The sequence below is a fragment of the Pseudophryne corroboree genome, chromosome 1 (assembly GCF_028390025.1).
Source record: "Pseudophryne corroboree isolate aPseCor3 chromosome 1, aPseCor3.hap2, whole genome shotgun sequence".
NCBI classification, from domain to species: Eukaryota; Metazoa; Chordata; class Amphibia; order Anura; family Myobatrachidae; genus Pseudophryne; species Pseudophryne corroboree.
In genome coordinates this window covers 941,709,623-941,727,251 of record NC_086444.1, presented here as the reverse complement: position 1 = coordinate 941,727,251, position 17,629 = coordinate 941,709,623, and the positions used below count along the sequence as shown (strand labels likewise).

At 45.7% G+C, this 17,629-nt stretch overlaps 1 protein-coding gene across 1 annotated transcript in view; it reads left to right on the top strand.

The window, feature by feature from the left end:
- Positions 1-17,629, top strand: part of RNF150 (ring finger protein 150) — a 352,979-nt gene that overhangs the window by 220,558 nt on the left and 114,792 nt on the right. The gene's annotated exons all lie outside the window — the stretch shown is intronic.

The following is a 17,629-nucleotide window of genomic DNA, read 5'->3' as shown; positions in this document are numbered from 1 at the left end:
GGCACTGTGTGGGCATATGTGTATCTGGCACTGTGTGGGCATATGTGTATCTGGCACTGTGTGGGCATATGTGTATCTGGCACTGTGTGGGCATATGTTATCTGGCACTGTGGGGGGCATATGTATATCAGGTACTGTGGGCATATGTGTATCTGGCACAGTGTGGGCATATGTGTATCTGGCACTGTTGGGGCATATGTGTATCTGGCACAGTGTGGGCATATGTGTATCTGGCACAGTGGGGGCATATGTGTATCTGGCACTGTGGGGGCATATGTGTATCTAGCACTGTGGGGGCATATGTATATATGGCACTGTGGAGGCATATGTGTATCTGGCACTTTTAGGGGCATATGTGTGTATGGCACTACACTACTGGTGGCATATGTGTATATGGCACTATTGGTGGCATATGTGTATCTGGCACTGCACTACTGAGGGCATATTTGTATCTGGCCCCCATATGTGTATCACACACACCCCTTCGGCGCGCGCACACACAGTACCACTAAGAAAAGTTCCTACTTGCACCATTGCATTAAAGTAAATGTTTTCTTCACGATACTTGACATCTCTTTGATTATTTTCTAAAAAAAAATAAAACGTTGAAAATTGCATATAAATCTTTCTTTTTCTTGCAACCCACACACCGACGCCGGTTTTCTGGAATACAGTATTGTTTCCTTTCTTTTTGCACACGACACAAGACTTAGACCTTGATTATTCGGCGCAGTTGGGATTTTGCATTTGACATGCCTTGTGTATGCACCTTTAGATGGCGATTGCGTGCGATCGCAGTTTAAGACCTCGCGAATGCACACACCATCGCTCGCTCTTGCGCAGAAGTGTAGAAATTGGCAAATAGCTATTTCTGCACCTCTGCCGGTCTTACTGAATTAGCCTCTTACTACAGAAATGTTTGTTATGCACATTACAGCTGATCATATATGGATATAAGAGAGGCAAGCATTGAACTGAATTAGTTTTGCTGCAGTCTTCAAGTAGATCATTACCATATTCCCAACAATTTAAGGCAACATGCTTGATCGGTATGTTTACATTTACAGTGGAACATTACTGGTCAGGAATGATTATGCAAAAATGTTATGGGTTCATATTAACCCCTTTGTGACCATAGAAGTTTTACTCTTCACTGATTAAACTGGACTTTAATCGTACTGCTTCTGCTGTTTCATCCTGAGCTTTTAGCTTCTGTTGCTCACTCCTACAGATAGCTGTTCTGCTTCCTCACCCTGCACTGATGGGAATTTCTATTTCTCACACATTTGGCTCCAAGATAAGTTTTCATTACACTCTGAAAAATAATTGTAATTTTTAGGCATCGTACAGACAGGCGTTGAAAAACAGTGGCTGTTGAAAGCACAGACAAATCCTTGTACTTTGTCCTTGCTTTTAGCCAAGTATTGAAAGCATGTTCTCCTACAGCAGAGTATTCAGTCTGCCAACCCTGACTAATGCAACATGCAAGCAAGCTCTTCACAGAAATGTGTGTGTACAGGTCCATTCGCTTGCATTTCTGGCCTATAAGTATTCATGTTTTGATCAGTGTAACCAGTTCTGAATGAACAGCATGCAAAGAACACCAACTATGATGCCCTCCGTCTGCAGCAATACTCATGCACACCTGTAAGATAAAACATTAGGGTGAGCCCACACTTCCCTTGGAGTGTTCAGGGTGAGGAAATGGGAGAAAGCAGAGGAGCCTATCTGCAGTGCTCACTAGCCTGCTTTTATCCTGGCCTATGGCAAAGCACTACAGGTGCCCATTTCAGGTTACCCCCACGGATACCTTTCTCATACAAGGTATGAAGAGAAAATGAAGCGCCCTACCAAACCTACTTAGGAGCAATGCCCAGACAAACACAGAGACAATCACCATAAATATGAGGCTCGTCTTCATTATTATTATTATTATTATCCTTTATCTAAATAGCACCTCAAGGGATCCGCATCGCCCAGTTACATAAAGAAATAAGCAAAACAAGAAAACAGTGACTTAAAGTTCAAAACTATATAGGACAAGTGCAGGGTATATAAACATAGTTGCATCAGCAGATGACACCTAAATAAGTATCAGTGTGGCAGAAAACCTGTGGATTTAGTGACGTCGATGGGAGTATGGAGTAGAAGATGGTTAAAGTAAGAGAAGGAAAGGCACATGATGGAAGAGGGCCCTGCGTGTAAGAGCTTACATTCTAACTGGGAGGGGCAGACATACAGGAGTGACACAGATGGGTAGACAGTTTGAGTGGAATAGAGAGTTGGTATGAGAGTTGGCTGGGTTTGGTGAAGAAGTGGGTCTTGAGAGCCCGTTTGAAGTTTTGTAGAGAGGTGGAGAGTCTGAGGGGGAGAGGTAGAGAATTCCAGAGATAGGGAGCAGAATGTGGAAAATCTTGGAGGTAGGAGTGGGAGGAAGTTATCAGTTGGCAGGAGAGGTGACAAGCATTAGCAGAGTGAAGAGAATGAGTGAGTGTGTAAAGGGAGATAAGATCAGAGATGTAAATGGGAGTGGAGTGGGTGAGAGCTTTGTAAGTGAGTGTGAGAAGCTTAAATTGGATTCTGAAAGGGAAGGTGAGCCTGTGAAGGGCTTGTAGGAGAGGGACGATGAATGCTGCATTCTCCTGACAACAGACTTGATTGACATCATCTGTAAAACCCACACACAGCAGTACCCTCCCTTAAATATGGCTATTATTTTAACAAACCCAAAAGGCAATATTGGGGCTGTCCTTACAAAACAAATGAGTAGTTGTCAAAATTCTAAACCTCAGTGCAGATGATTTGTGAATTCACATGCCCACTTTTGTGTGATAGCCGAGATGGTGATGTATTCATTATCGCTTGTTCCATCAGAGATAATTGTTACAGGCTGAGATCAAAATTAGATCCAAGGTCAAAGGCAAACAGAGAGTAAAGCCCCGTACACACGGGGGAGATGTGTGCTGAGCGAGCTAGCACAGACCGCTCAGCACACATTTCTCACCACGCTCAGCACAGCGCAATGTGTGCTGAGCAAGGGGGGCAGGGGGTCGCTCATTTCACCCAGCCGTGAAATAAGCAATTTACCTAGATTTGGCATGCATGTTAGCGATAGCGTCGCGCAGAGCCACCCATCGCTATCGCTATGGCCATACACACGGAGAGATCCGTGCTTAATTTCTAAGCAATCTAGTCAGATTGCTTAGAATTTAAGCACAGATCTCTCCGTGTGTACCCCCCTTAACAATGTAACAGGTACAAACTTATAGGGGATATCCAATTGACTGCAGTAATTGTCCCGCCAGGTGCTATCCCGATGTTGTTTCACCTCTAATTGGATAACCCCTTTAATAACAATGTGGGTCACATGCTACCAAATGTAGTTGTAAAAGCCATGTTGGTACTTAACATGTTGTTTTTGAATTTGTGGAAGGGCAGAGTCACTTGAGCAGAGACTTGATGCATGTGGTATGACTAGTCCTGCATAATGTCATAGTAATGGGCGTAAAGCACACATGGGCCCTCATTCCGAGTTGTTCGCTCGCTAGCTGCTTTTAGCAGCATTGCACACGCTAAGCCGCCGCCCTCTTGGAGTGTATCTTAGCTTAGCAGAATTGCGAACGAAAGATTAGCAGAATTGCGAATAGAAATTTCTTAGCAGTTTCCGAGTAGCTCCAGACTTACTCAGCCATTGCGATCAGTTCAGTCAGTTTCGTTCCTGGTTTGACGTCACAAACACACCCAGCGTTCTCCCAGACACTCCCCCGTTTCTTCAGACACTCCCGTGTTTTTCCCAGAAACGCCAGCGTTTTTTCGCACACGCCCAGAAAACGGTAAGTTTCCGCCCAGAAACACCCACTTCCTGTCAATCACAGTACGATCACCAGAACGATGAAAAATCCTCGTTATGCCATGAGTAAAATACCTAACTTTTGAGTAAAATAACTAAGCGCGTGCGCTATGCGAATCTTGCGCATGCGCAGTAAGCGACTAATCGCAATATAGTGAAAATCGGCAACGAGTGAACAACTTGGAATGACCCCCATGGTCAGGAACATGCGTAGTAAAGCGTGTTTGCCATGTAATATAAGTAAGTGATAATACCCCTACGACAAGGGTAGGCAACCTTAAGCACTCAAACAGCTATTTGGACCCGTTTCCCCCAGAAAAGAAAACCTCGGGAGCCACAAAACACTTTTGACATCTAAAATGAAGATAACACTGCATATATCGTTTTCTCTAACGTCCTAGTGGATGCTGGGAACTCCGTAAGGACCATGGGGAATAGCGGGCTCCGAAGGAGGCTGGGCACTCTAGAAAGATCTTAGACTACCTGGTGTGCACTGGCTCCTCCCACTATGACCCTCCTCCAAGCCTCAGTTAGATTTCGTGCCCGGCCGAGGTTGGATGCACACTAGGGGCTCTCCTGAGCTCTTAGAAAGTTATAGTCTTAGAATTTTTTTTTTTTCAGTGAGACCTGCTGGCAACAGGCTCACTGCAGCGAGGGACTAAGGGGAGAAGAAGCGAACTCGCCTGCTTGCAGCCGGATTGGGCTTCTTAGGCTACTGGACACCATTAGCTCCAGAGGGATCGACCGCAGGCCCAGCCTTGATGTTCGGTCCCGGAGCCGCGCCGCCGTCCCCCTTACAGAGCCAGAAGCAGGAAGATGGTCCGGAAAATCGGCGGCATGAAGACATCCTGTCTTCACCAAGGTAGCGCACAGCACTGCAGCTGTGCGCCATTGCTCCTCATACACACTTCACACTCCGGTCACTGAGGGTGCAGAGCGCTGGGGGGGGGCGCTCTGAGGCAGCAATAAAAACACCTTGGCTGGCTAAAATACCTCAATATATAGCCCCTGGGGCTATATATGAGGTAAATACCCCTGCCAGAATCCCAAAATAAGCGGGAGAATAGGCCGCGAAAAAGGGGCGGAGCCTATCTCCTCAGCACACTGGCGCCATTTTTCCCTCACAGCTCGGCTGGAAGGAAGCTCCCTGGCTCTTCCCTGCATTTCTACAATACAGTAAGAGGGAAAAAGAGAGGGGGGGCACTAAATTGGCACTGTATACAGTATAAGCAGCTATTAGGGACATAACTCAGTTAGTCCCTGTATATATATAGCGCTCTGGTGTGTGCTGGCATACTCTTACTCTGTCCCCCCAAAGGGCTTTTGTGGGTCCTGTCCTCTATTTGAGCATTCCCTGTGTGTGTGGAGTGTGTCGGTACGGCTGTGTCGACATGTTTGAGGAGGATAATGATGTGGAGGGGGAGCAGATGCCTTTAGCAGAGATGTCACCCCCTGCGGGGCAGACACCGGAGTGGATGGTATTATGGCAAGAAATGAGTGCACGTATAGACTCCTTACATAAAAAATTTGACGACATGCCGACTGTGGGACAGCCGAGTCTTCAGCTCGTGCCGGTCCAAGGGTCTCAAAAGTCATCAGGGGCTCTAAAACGCCCGTTATCTCAGGTGGCACAAGTAGATGTCGACACGGATACTGACGCCAGTGTCGACGACGATGAGTCAAATTTAATGCCCGTTAAGGCCATTCGCTGCATGATTGAGGCAATGAAAGAGGTGTTAAATATTTCTGATTTACATCCAGGTACCACAAAAAAGGGTATTATGTTTGGGGAGAAAAAACTACCTGTAGTTTTTCCCCCGTCAGATGAATTAAATGAAGTGTGTGAAGAAGCGTGGGCTTCCCCTGATAAGAAATTGGTGATTCCTAAGAAATTACTAATGGCGTTCCCTTTCCCGCCAGAGGATAGGTTACGTTGGGAAACACCCCCGAGGGTGGATAAAGCGCTCACACGTTTGTCAAAAAAGGTGGCACTACCGTCCCAGGATACGGCCGCCCTTAAGGAACCTGCTGATAGAAGGCAGGAGGCGATCCTGAAGTCTGTATATACACACTCAGGCATTATACTCAGACCAGCAATTGCGTCAGCTTGGATGTGCAGTGCTGCCGCTGCATGGTCAGATAACCTGTCAGAAAATATTGACACACTAGACAGAGACACGATCCTGTTAACAATTGACCATATCAAAGACTCAGTCTTATACATGAGAGATGCACAGAGGGAAATCTGCCGGCTGGCATCTAAAGTAAGTGCACTATCTATCTCTGCTAGGAGATGCTTATGGACTCGCCAGTGGACTGGAGATGCAGATTCCAAAAGGCACATGGAAGTTTTGCCTTATAAAGGGGAGGAATTATTTGGGGATGGTCTCTCCGACCTAGTTTCCACAGCAACGTCTGGGAAGTCAGCATTTTTACCCCATGTCCCCTCACAGCCTAAGAAGGCGCCATTTTATCAGGTTCAGTCCTTTCGATCCCAGAAAAATAAGCGGGGAAAAGGAGGGTCTTTTCTGTCTAGAGGCAGAGGCAGGGGAAAAAGGCTGCAGCAAACAGCAGGTTCCCAGGAACAAAAGTCCTCCCCCGCTTCCTCTTCCAAGTCCGCCGCATGACGGTGGGGCTTCACAAGCGGAGCCAGGTACGGTGGGGGCCCGCCTCAGGAATTTCAGCGATCAGTGGGTTCGCTCACAGGTAGATCCCTGGATCCTTCAAATAGTATCTCAGGGATACAGGCTGGAATTCGAGGCGATTCCACCCCGCCGTTTCCTAAAATCCGCCTTGCCGATTGCTCCCTCAGACAGGGAGGCAGTGCTAGCGGCAATTCACAAGCTGTATTCCCAGCAGGTGATAATCAAGGTACCCCTACTTCAACAAGGCCGGGGTTACTATTCCACACTATTTGTGGTACCGAAACCGGACGGTTCGGTGAGACCCATTCTAAATTTGAAGTCCTTGAACACATACATAAAAAAATTCAAGTTCAAGATGGAATCGCTCAGGGCGGTTATTGCAAGCCTGGACGAGGGGGATTACATGGTATCCCTGGACATCAAGGATGCTTACCTGCATGTCCCCATTTACAATTCTCACCAGGAGTACCTCAGATTTGTGGTACAGGATTGCCATTACCAATTCCAGACGCTGCCGTTTGGACTCTCCACGGCACCGAGGGTATTTACCAAGGTTATGGCGGAAATGATGATACTCCTTCGAAAAAAGGGAGTTTTAATTATCCCATACTTGGACGATCTCCTAATAAAGGCACGATCCAAGGAACAGTTGTTAGTGGGAGTAGCACTATCTCAGGAAGTGCTGAGCCAGCACGGTTGGATTCTGAATATCCCAAAGTCACAGCTGGTCCCCACGACACGTCTAATGTTCCTGGGAATGATTCTGGACACGGCCCAGAAAAAAGTGTTTCTCCCGGAGGAGAAAGCCAGGGAGTTGTCTTCTCTAGTCAGAGACCTCCTAAAACCAAAACAGGTATCGGTGCATCACTGCACGCGGGTCCTGGGAAAGATGGTAGCTTCTTACGAAGCAATTCCATTCGGCAGGTTCCATGCCAGAATCTTTCAGTGGAACCTGTTGGACAAGTGGTCCGGATCGCATCTTCAGATGCATCGTTTAATAACCCTGTCTCCACGAACCAGGGTGTCTCTTCTGTGGTGGCTGAACAGTGCTCATCTTCTGGAGGGCCGCAGATTCGGCATACAGGACTGGGTCCTGGTGACCACGGATGCCAGCCTACGGGGCTGGGGGGCAGTCACAAAGGGAAGAAATTTCCAGGGACTATGGTCAAGTCAGGAGACTGCCCTTCACATAAATATTCTGGAACTAAGGGCCATTTACAATGCCCTAAGTCAAGCAAAATCCCTGCTTCTACACCAGCCGGTGCTGATCCAGTCAGACAACATCACGGCAGTCGCCCATGTGAATCGACAAGGCGGCACAAGAAGCAGGACAGCGATGGCAGAAGCCACAAAAATTCTCCGATGGGCGGAGAATCATGTACTAGCACTGTCAGCAGTGTTCATCCCGGGAGTGGACAACTGGGAAGCAGACTTTCTCAGCAGGCACGACCTCCACCCGGGAGAGTGGGGACTTCATCCAGAAGTCTTCAAAATGATTGTAAATCAATGGGGTCGTCCACAGGTGGACATGATGGCGTCCCGCATAAACAAAAAACTAGAGAAGTATTGCGCCAGGTCAAGAGACCCTCAGGCGATAGCGGTGGACGCCCTAGTGACACCGTGGGTGTACCGGTCAGTATATGTGTTCCCTCCTCTACCTCTCATACCAAAGGTACTGAGAATAATAAGAAAGCGAGGAGTAAACACAATTCTCGTGGTTCCGGATTGGCCAAGAAGAGCGTGGTACCCGGAACTTCAAGAGATGATCTCAGAGGACCCTTGGTCCCTGCCGCTCAGACAGGACCTGCTACAGCAGGGCCCCTGCCTGTTCCAAGACTTACCGCGGCTGCGTTTGACGGCATGGCGGTTGAACGCCGGATCCTGAAGGAAAAGGGCATTCCGGAGGAAGTCATTCCTACGCTTATTAAAGCCAGGAAAGATGTTACGGCAAAACATTATCACCGCATATGGCGGAAATATGTTGCATGGTGCGAGGCCAAAAAGGCCCCAACAGAGGAATTTCAACTGGGTCGATTTCTACATTTCCTGCAAGCAGGAGTGAATATGGGCCTAAAACTAGGCTCCATTAAAGTACAGATCTCGGCTCTGTCGATTTTCTTTCAAAAGGAACTAGCTTCAGTACCTGAAGTTCAGACAATTGTGAAAGGAGTGCTGCATATTCAGCCCCCATTTGTGCCTCCTGTGGCACCGTGGGATCTCAACGTGATGTTGAATTTCTTGAAATCACATTGGTTTGAGCCACTAAAAACCGTGGATCTGAAATATCTCACGTGGAAAGTGGTCATGTTATTGGCCTTGGCATCAGCCAGGCGAGTGTCAGAATTGGCGGCTTTATCATGTAAAAGCCCTTATCTGATTTTTCATATGGATAGGGCAGAATTGAGGACTCGTCCCCAGTTTCTCCCTAAGGTGGTGTCAGCGTTTCACCTGAACCAGCCTATTGTGGTGCCTGCGGCTACTAAGGATTTGGAGGACTCCAAGTTGCTAGACGTTGTCAGGGCCCTGCAAATATATGTTTCCAGGACGGCTGGAGTCAGAAAATCTGACTCGCTGTTTATCCTATATGCACCCAACAAGCTGGGTGCTCCTGCTTCTAAGCAGACTATTGCTCGTTGGATTTGTAGTACAATTCAGCTTGCACATACTGTGGCAGGCCTGCCACAGCCTAAATCTGTCAATGCCCATTCCACAAGGAAGGTGGGCTCATCTTGGGCGGCTGCCCGAGGGGTCTCGGCTTTACAACTTTGCCGAGCAGCTACTTGGTCAGGGGCAAACACGTTTGCAAAATTCTATAAATTTGATACCCTGGCTGAGGAGGACCTGGAGTTCTCTCATTCGGTGCTGCAGAGTCATCCGCACTCTCCCGCCCGTTTGGGAGCTTTGGTATAATCCCCATGGTCCTTACGGAGTTCCCAGCATCCACTAGGACGTTAGAGAAAATAAGAATTTACTCACCGGTAATTCTGTTTCTCGTAGTCCGTAGTGGATGCTGGGCGCCCATCCCAAGTGCGGTCTATCTGCAATACTTGTACATAGTTATTGTTAACTAAATCGGGTTATTGTTGAGCCGTCTGTTGAGAGGCTCTATCGTTTCATACTGTTAACTGGGTTTCATATCACGAGTTGTTCGGTGTGATTGGTGTGGCTGGTATGAGTCTTACCCGGGATTCAAAATCCTTCCTTATTGTGTACGCTCGTCCGGGCACAGTACCTAACTGAGGCTTGGAGGAGGGTCATAGTGGGAGGAGCCAGTGCACACCAGGTAGTCTAAGATCTTTCTAGAGTGCCCAGCCTCCTTCGGAGCCCGCTATTCCCCATGGTCCTTACGGAGTTCCCAGCATCCACTACGGACTACGAGAAACAGAATTACCGGTGAGTAAATTCTTATTTTTTACCTTTAAGCTATGTATTAAAAAAAACTATAGTGTGTTGCATTTATGAAATCAATTAACTGCTACAGAGAAAACTACATTTTATTTCTGCATGCAACAAAAACATTTTGAACTCCGAAAAAAAAGACGCTGGGTTGAAGGTTACTTTCAAATAAAATACTCAATGTCTATTTGAGTCCTCCTTTTATTTATGAAATAAAAAGCAGAACTTTAATTTTCTCCGGCAGGGTCCACAGGTTATCCACAGGATAACGATGGGATATGATGAAGCGACAGCGGATTTGCACCAATCGGTCATAGCTTTTCGGCCTCCCAGCATGCAACGGGCCCGTCCATATATCCCCACCTCCTGGCTCAGACAAATCAGTTTTTTGTTTGGTGCGGCAGGAGCCGGACCACGGTCAAAGAGCTGCTGGTCTTTAGCAGCCATAAGCTTTCTTATTTTATTTTTATAATCTTACTGTTTTTTCGAGTGATCTTTCTAAAAAGTGTATTATACGTACCTTAGAAAGAGTCGCTCCAACAACTCTACGCCGGGCAGCGACAACGCTTACCCACAAGTACAGTGCTGTTTCGGTGGTCGTCAAGTCAGATATGCTAGCAGGTCCAGCAGACGTTACCAGGCTGTAGCCGGGCCACGGGAGAAGGTAAGGCATCGGTTCTGTTTAGAGGGGGAATACTGACACAGCCGCACTGCTTTGGAAGGAGACTATCAAACAGTCGCTGATGCGGCTGCCACCTCGGGTACACCTGCGCTAGCCCTTAGGGATCATAGGCTCCAGGAGTAGTATGAGGCCGTGATCCCTAGGGTTGATGTCAGCAATGGGGAATCAGACGCTCTCCTGGTCGTCACTCCCCCCGGTTGATGACCAGTTTCCTCCAAGTCTTCCGCCATGAACTGTTTTCCGGCTTCCGTCTGAGATGCTGTGTACTAAGGGACCCAGTCACAGCATAGGCGGCTGTGTGACTGGTGCGTCAGTGTTCACTTGGGTGTCTGTGTTCACTATAAGTTCACGGAGTGTGGTGTACACTAATAGCATCTGGATCCACTCAGCATTCGCAGACGTATTGATCAATCCTGGAAGCGGGTACAGTAAGTCTCCCTGTATCCCACTCTACTGAGTATGGGTTATACAGCAGTAAGGGGGTAATTCAGACCTGATCGTAGAAGCAAATTTGTTAGCAGTTGGGTAAAACCATGTGCACTGCAGGTGTGGCAGATATAACATTTGCAGAGAGAGTTAGATTTGGGAGGGTTATTTTGTTTCTGTGCAGGGTAAATACTGGCTGCTTTATTTTTACACTGCAATTTAGATTTCAGTTTTAACACACCACACCCAAATCTAACTCTTTCTGCACATGTTATATCTGCCCCCCCCCCCATGCAGTGCACATGGTTTTGCCCAACTGCTAACAAATTTGCTGCTGTGATCAACTCTGAATTAGGCCCTAAGTCTCTACTTTTTGAGTACGAATAGTTGGTTAAGTGCATAATGCATATGAGTCTGATAATATTACTGTGGTTTCTTTCGCTATGCGTCTGAATACGGTTAAAACTTTTATAAAGTAATGCAGTAATATGTTTCTCCTACATACTTGAAATTTATCTGTAGTTGATTATGTGCTCATATTGCTTATTATACTAATGTATAACATGTGACTGACTGGTAGTGTGATTGCTGACGTGTCTATAATACTGTCATTTTTTTCTATCCCGATCCTCAATGCTGGTGTATAGCAGGGTAGGGCCGGATTGTATGTCTTAAAGTGATTACAATCACAAATTGTGTAGTACACTGTGTAAGTGTTGATTATTTATCATGTCTAAGAGCGGCAAAGGTGAGAAAGATACACTCACAGCAACACCAAAACTCATATCATGTTTGTCTTGCAAAGCTGGGTTAACCTCTCAGGATCTGGTTCAGGATGGTTTGTGTGCAAATTGTTTTAGCTTTCAGCAAGGTCTCTTGATTAGTACAAGGCAGATACAGGTGCAAGGTGATCCCCCTTGGGCTATGTTTGTACAAACATTATCCAGTATATCTGAGCGAATAATTCCAACTTCTGTACCAGGAATAGGATACACAATTAACCCTTACATGCAGCTTCCCACCTGCGGTTTATCACTTCCAGCAGCAGCCTCTCAAAAGAAACAGGCTGAAAAGCCAGTGGTAAGTAAATTTACATCTTCACAGTCTACTCATGTTTCAGATGAGGATTCATTGGAGGATGAAGACTCATTAAGCTCTGGTACTGCATACGAAGAGGAGGAGGTAGGCCTCAGCTCAGTGGACATAGCTGAGTTAATTAAGACAATGAAAGCCATTCTATCCTTAGAAGAATCAGCAGAGCCTGTGTTAAAATCCAAGGCACCTGTGTTTAAACATCCCAAAACAGTTAAGACTGAGTTTCCTGGGTAGGTTCAGCTGATGGAAATCATGGAAGAGGCTTGGGGTACGCCCAGTAAGGTTAGAATTCCTAGGAAATGGAATTCCAATTATTCCCTCCCAGCTGGGGATTGTTTAAAGAGGAAGGTGGCCCCAAAAGTAGATACGCATGTTATTCGATTAGTGCAAAAATCTACATTACCTCTGCCTTTAAGATCATTAAATTATGTCACAGATAGGAGAGTGGATGGTTTTTTAAAAAACATTTTTTCCATGTCTGGGGCAGTCATAAGACCAGCCATGGATTCAGCCTGGATGGCTAAAGCAGTGGCTGCCTGGGTTGATGCATTGGAAGGAGATCTTTCAGTGGCATCTAGAGAGCAAAAATCCCATATGGCACATATAAAACAGGCTGCGATGTTCTTGGAAGAAGCTGCTTTGGATATGGGTACAATTGTCTCCAGGGCATCAGCTTTAACAGTAGCCGCCCGCAGAGCAGTTTGGCTACGTACATGGAAAGCTAATTCAGAATCTAAAAAGGTTTTGAAGTCTTTACCTTTCTCTGGAGATATTATTTTTGATAAAGAATTGACAGATATTTTGGCGTCAGAAGCAGACTCCAAGAAAGTAAAGTTTCCTTCCACATACATGTTCAAACCTAAAGTTCCAGCTTTTCGGCCCGTTCGGTCTCATGGAAAAGCTAAAGGGAAAAGTGATGGCAAACAGCCCCAATACAACAAGTCTGGTAAGACTAAAAAGCATTGGGCTACCAGAGGACCGGTTGTTAAAACAGAAAATAAGCCATCAGCCTGGTGGTGCGGACGTCCACCTGGAGGATTCCAGGGTGGGAGACCGACTTCTTCAGTTTGCTCAGATCTGGCAGCAGTCTACAACAGATGCCTGGGTGCAGCAAGCGGTATCTCTCGGTTATGCATTTGCCTGCAAGAAACACCCTCCTCAAAGGTATTTTTGTACCAGCCCGTCTCTGGTAGAGACAAAGGCCAGGGCTTTGTAAGTGGCAGTTCAGAAATTACTTCAGTCAGGGGTAATCATTCCAGTTCCTCCTGTACAACGAGGACAGGGTTTTTACTCCAACCTGTTTCTAGTTCAGAAGCCAAATGGGTCATTCCGGCCCATACTCAATCTTAAAGTGCTGAACAAGTACATTTGGATACCTCAGTTTCATATGGAGACTTTATGTTGCATCATTTTGGCCATGGAGCCAGGGGATTATATGATATCCCTGGATATCCAGGATGCTTACCTACATGTTCCCATAGCACTGTCTCATCAGTGCTATCTCAGGTTTGCTATCCTTCAACAGCATTTTCAGTTCCAGGCCCTACCTTTTGGGTTAGCCACAGCCCCTAGAGTATTTACCAAAATTATGGTGGTAATGGCAGCTTATCTCCGTCAGCAGGCGATAAGAATTTTTCCATACCTCAACGATCTTTTAATCCTGGCACAGTCTCAGGAATTGCTCCTGTGTCATCTGCAACAGACAATAACTTGTCTGCAGGAGCACGGGTGGCTCATAAATTGGGTGAAATCATCTTTGGTTCCGTCACAGTGGATGACTCACTTGGGGCTTGTACTGGATTCAAGACTTCAAAGACTATTTTTACCTCTGAACAAGATATCCAAAGTTCAGTCAAGGATTCAGGAGCTGCTGCGCAGTCAAAGGGTATCCATTCACACAGCAATGCATGTGATGGGATTGATGGTGTCAACATTCGACATGGTGGAGTATGTTCAGTTCAACTCAAGGCCTCTGCAGTATCTGATCCTTGCCAAATGGAATGGTTTCATCAGGTGATAAAAAAGCAGACTATGATCCTTATGGTGGAAGTAAGGAGGTCGTTAGCCTGGTGGCTACAGACATCCCATCTGGACAAAAGGAGACCCTTTTGGATATCAGATTGGGAAATTCTGACAACAGATGCCAGTCTCCAGGGCTAGGGAGCAGTGTCAGGAAGGTTTTGTTTCCAGGGGCAATGGACCAAGGAAGAACAAAAACAAAAACAAAATTGGGCGCTAATGTTTAAATCAAACGCTAGCCGCACATTCCTGGGGCCTGGTTCGTAAGCCTCCAATTAATTGGAACAAGAAAAACAACAACTTGGAACTGCGCTTAGCATTTAATTATAGCTATTTTATTTTTTATAAAATTAAATAAAAATAATGATAAAAATAAAATTAAACAGATTATACAATTATACAATTACCGGCCGGATTTCTTATATTGTACAGTCAATACATAAAACATTTGGTGTGTATAAAATACATAATTATTGCGCACAGCGAGAATTCCTCTCCTGTAAATGTATATTCATGCACAACGGGGTATACTCCACTAATTAAGAGAAACCGCTTTGATGACAGTTATAACTTCGCAGGCGTCCCTGCACTGTGAATTGCCTCATATAATGTCCGTTTAGTTTAAAGAAGAAAAATTAGTGAATTATTACTTAAATTAATAAATCGTTCCGGGCTGTCCTGAAGATGCAGATGACAGCACAATATTTGGACGGATCTTATATACTCTGTCCTTCCTTTAAGCAGCGGAATATAACTACAGTCTCTGTGTAAAATATAAGGGAGTTCAGGTATCAAAATGTCCAAATATCAGCACAACGGTATTCTCAAAGCTGTTATATTAAGCTGATATTGTGATCCTCCCTTTATCCCCAGGTGCCGCACCAGCCTCTATATTGTGATGTAATTTCGCTCAGATAAAGGAGAGCCCTCCTTATTCCCCCTTAGCACTGGGGTGCTAAGTGTGTACACACTGAGGAAGCCGCCGAGGACACATGAAGGCGGAGAAACGCGTATGTGAAAACAAGTGAGTTTATAGCCGGCCGGCATATTCAATCATTCCAGGAAACGCTTGCTGCCTCCATTACATCATCTGTCTCAGTACCCGGTTGTCCGGACCCCAGTGCTAAGGGGGAATAAGGAGGGCTCTCCTTTATCTGAGCGAAATTACATCACAATATAGAGGCTGGTGCGGCACCTGGGGATAAAGGGAGGATCATAATATCAGCTTAATATAACAGCTTTGAGAATACCGTTGTGCTGATATTTGGACATTTTGATACCTGAACTCCCTTATATTTTACACAGAGACTGTAGTTATATTCCGCTGCTTAAAGGAAGGACAGAGTATATAAGATCCGTCCAAATATTGTGCTGTCATCTGCATCTTCAGGACAGCCCGGAACGATTTATTAATTTAAGTAATAATTCACTAATTTTTCTTCTTTAAACTAAACGGACATTATATGAGGCAATTCACAGTGCAGGGACGCCTGCGAAGTTATAACTGTCATCAAAGCGGTTTCTCTTAATTAGTGGAGTATACCCCGTTGTGCATGAATATACATTTACAGGAGAGGAATTCTCGCTGTGCGCAATAATTATGTATTTTATACACACCAAATGTTTTATGTATTGACTGTACAATATAAGAAATCCGGCCGGTAATTGTATAATTGTATAATCTGTTTAATTTTATTTTTATCATTATTTTTATTTAATTTTATAAAAAATAAAATAGCTATAATTAAATGCTAAGCGCAGTTCCAAGTTGTTGTTTTTCTTGGACCAAGGAAGAAGGTTGCCTGCCAATAAATATATTGGAACTTTGGGCCATATACATGGCACGGATTCAGGCAAAGGACATCCTTCGGGGGAAAACCAGTTCAGAGTCGCTGAGACAATGAGACAGCAGTAGTGTACCTCAGCCATCAGGGAGGATCGTGCAGCCAAAAAGCTATAAAGGAGGTAAGTCACACACTAAGGTGGGCAGAACTTCATCATGCAGCCTTGTCTGCAGTGTTCGTTCCGGGAGTCCTAAAGTGGGAAGCTGATTTTTTCAGTCGACACGCCATCAGGCAAGCGCATGACCCGGAGGTCTTCCAAACTCTTGTCGACAAGTGGGAGTTGCTAGAGATAGATCTCAGGTCATCCCGTCAGAACAAAGTGCTCGCATACGGGGCAAGAACAAAGGATCCCAGAGCGATCTTTGTGGATGCCCTGTCGGTGAAATGGGACTTTCATCTGGCCTACTGTAATGTATTTCCTCCAATCACCTTATTACCCAGGGTGGTGAGAAAGGTAAAGCAAGGAAAGGGTGCCGTGATACTAATAGCTCCGGCTTGGCCCAGAAGACATTGGTACACAGATCGTCAGAGAATGTCGATAGATGCTCCATTCCGGCTCCCTCAATGTCCTTATCTACTGACGCAGGGTCCTTGTTATCACAGATATCTGGATCGACTGTCTTTGACGGTGTGGCTCTTGAGACCCCTATCCTGAAGTCAAGAGGATTCTCACAACAGATAATTCAAACAATGCTCAGAGCAAGGAAACCTTCCTCAGCTCGAATTTATCACCAAATATGGCAAACCTATATTCATTGATGCAGTGAACGGAAAATGTACCCTAGGTCTTTCAGAGTTTCCAGGGTCTTAGCATTCCTTCAGGCAGGAATGGATAAAGGTTTGAAGGTGGCTTCCTTGAGAGTGCAAGTGTCAGCATTGACTGTATGGTTCCAAAAAATTGCCAACTTACAGGATGTGCGTACTTTTTTTCAGGGAATGCTGCACATTCAACCTCCTTTTTTTCCACCTACAGTGCCTTGGAACTTAAGTTTAGTCGTAAAGGCCCATTTGAACCACTTAGTAAAGCAGATCTTTAATGGTTGACAGCTAACGTTCTCTTTCTACTGGCCATGGCGTCATCTAGAAGAGTATCCGATTTAGGGGCATTATTATGTCATCCTCCATTTCTGATCTTTTATCCAGATAGAGCGGTTCTCAGAACTAAATCTGGGTATTTTCCCAAGGTGGTGTCTAAATTTCACCTTAACGAAAAAATTGTAGTCCCGGTTTTGCACGGGACGGGCCTTTCGTGTTTTAAGGATCTGCGTGGATCGTACCAGTGCCATCAGAAAGACAGATTCTCTCTTCATTCTCTACGGATTTCACAAGAGAGGATGGCCTTCTGATAAGCAGGCACTGGTGAGGTGGCTTTGGATGACTATTTCAGAAGCATATTCTCACGCTGATCTCCCTGTTCCGGCTAATGTCTCTGCTCACTCTACTCGTAAGGTAGGTCCATCGTGGGCAGCACAACGTGCTGCTTCAGCAGAACAGATAGGTCAGGCAGCCACATGGTCTTCCATTAACACATTCATTAGACATTATGCTGTGGATACCTTTGCCTCTCAGGACGCTGAATTCGGGCGAAGGATTCTCCTGTCCAATCAGGGGCGTCCCCACCACTAAATTGCTTTGGGAAATCCCAGTGTTATCCTGTGGATAACCTGTGGAC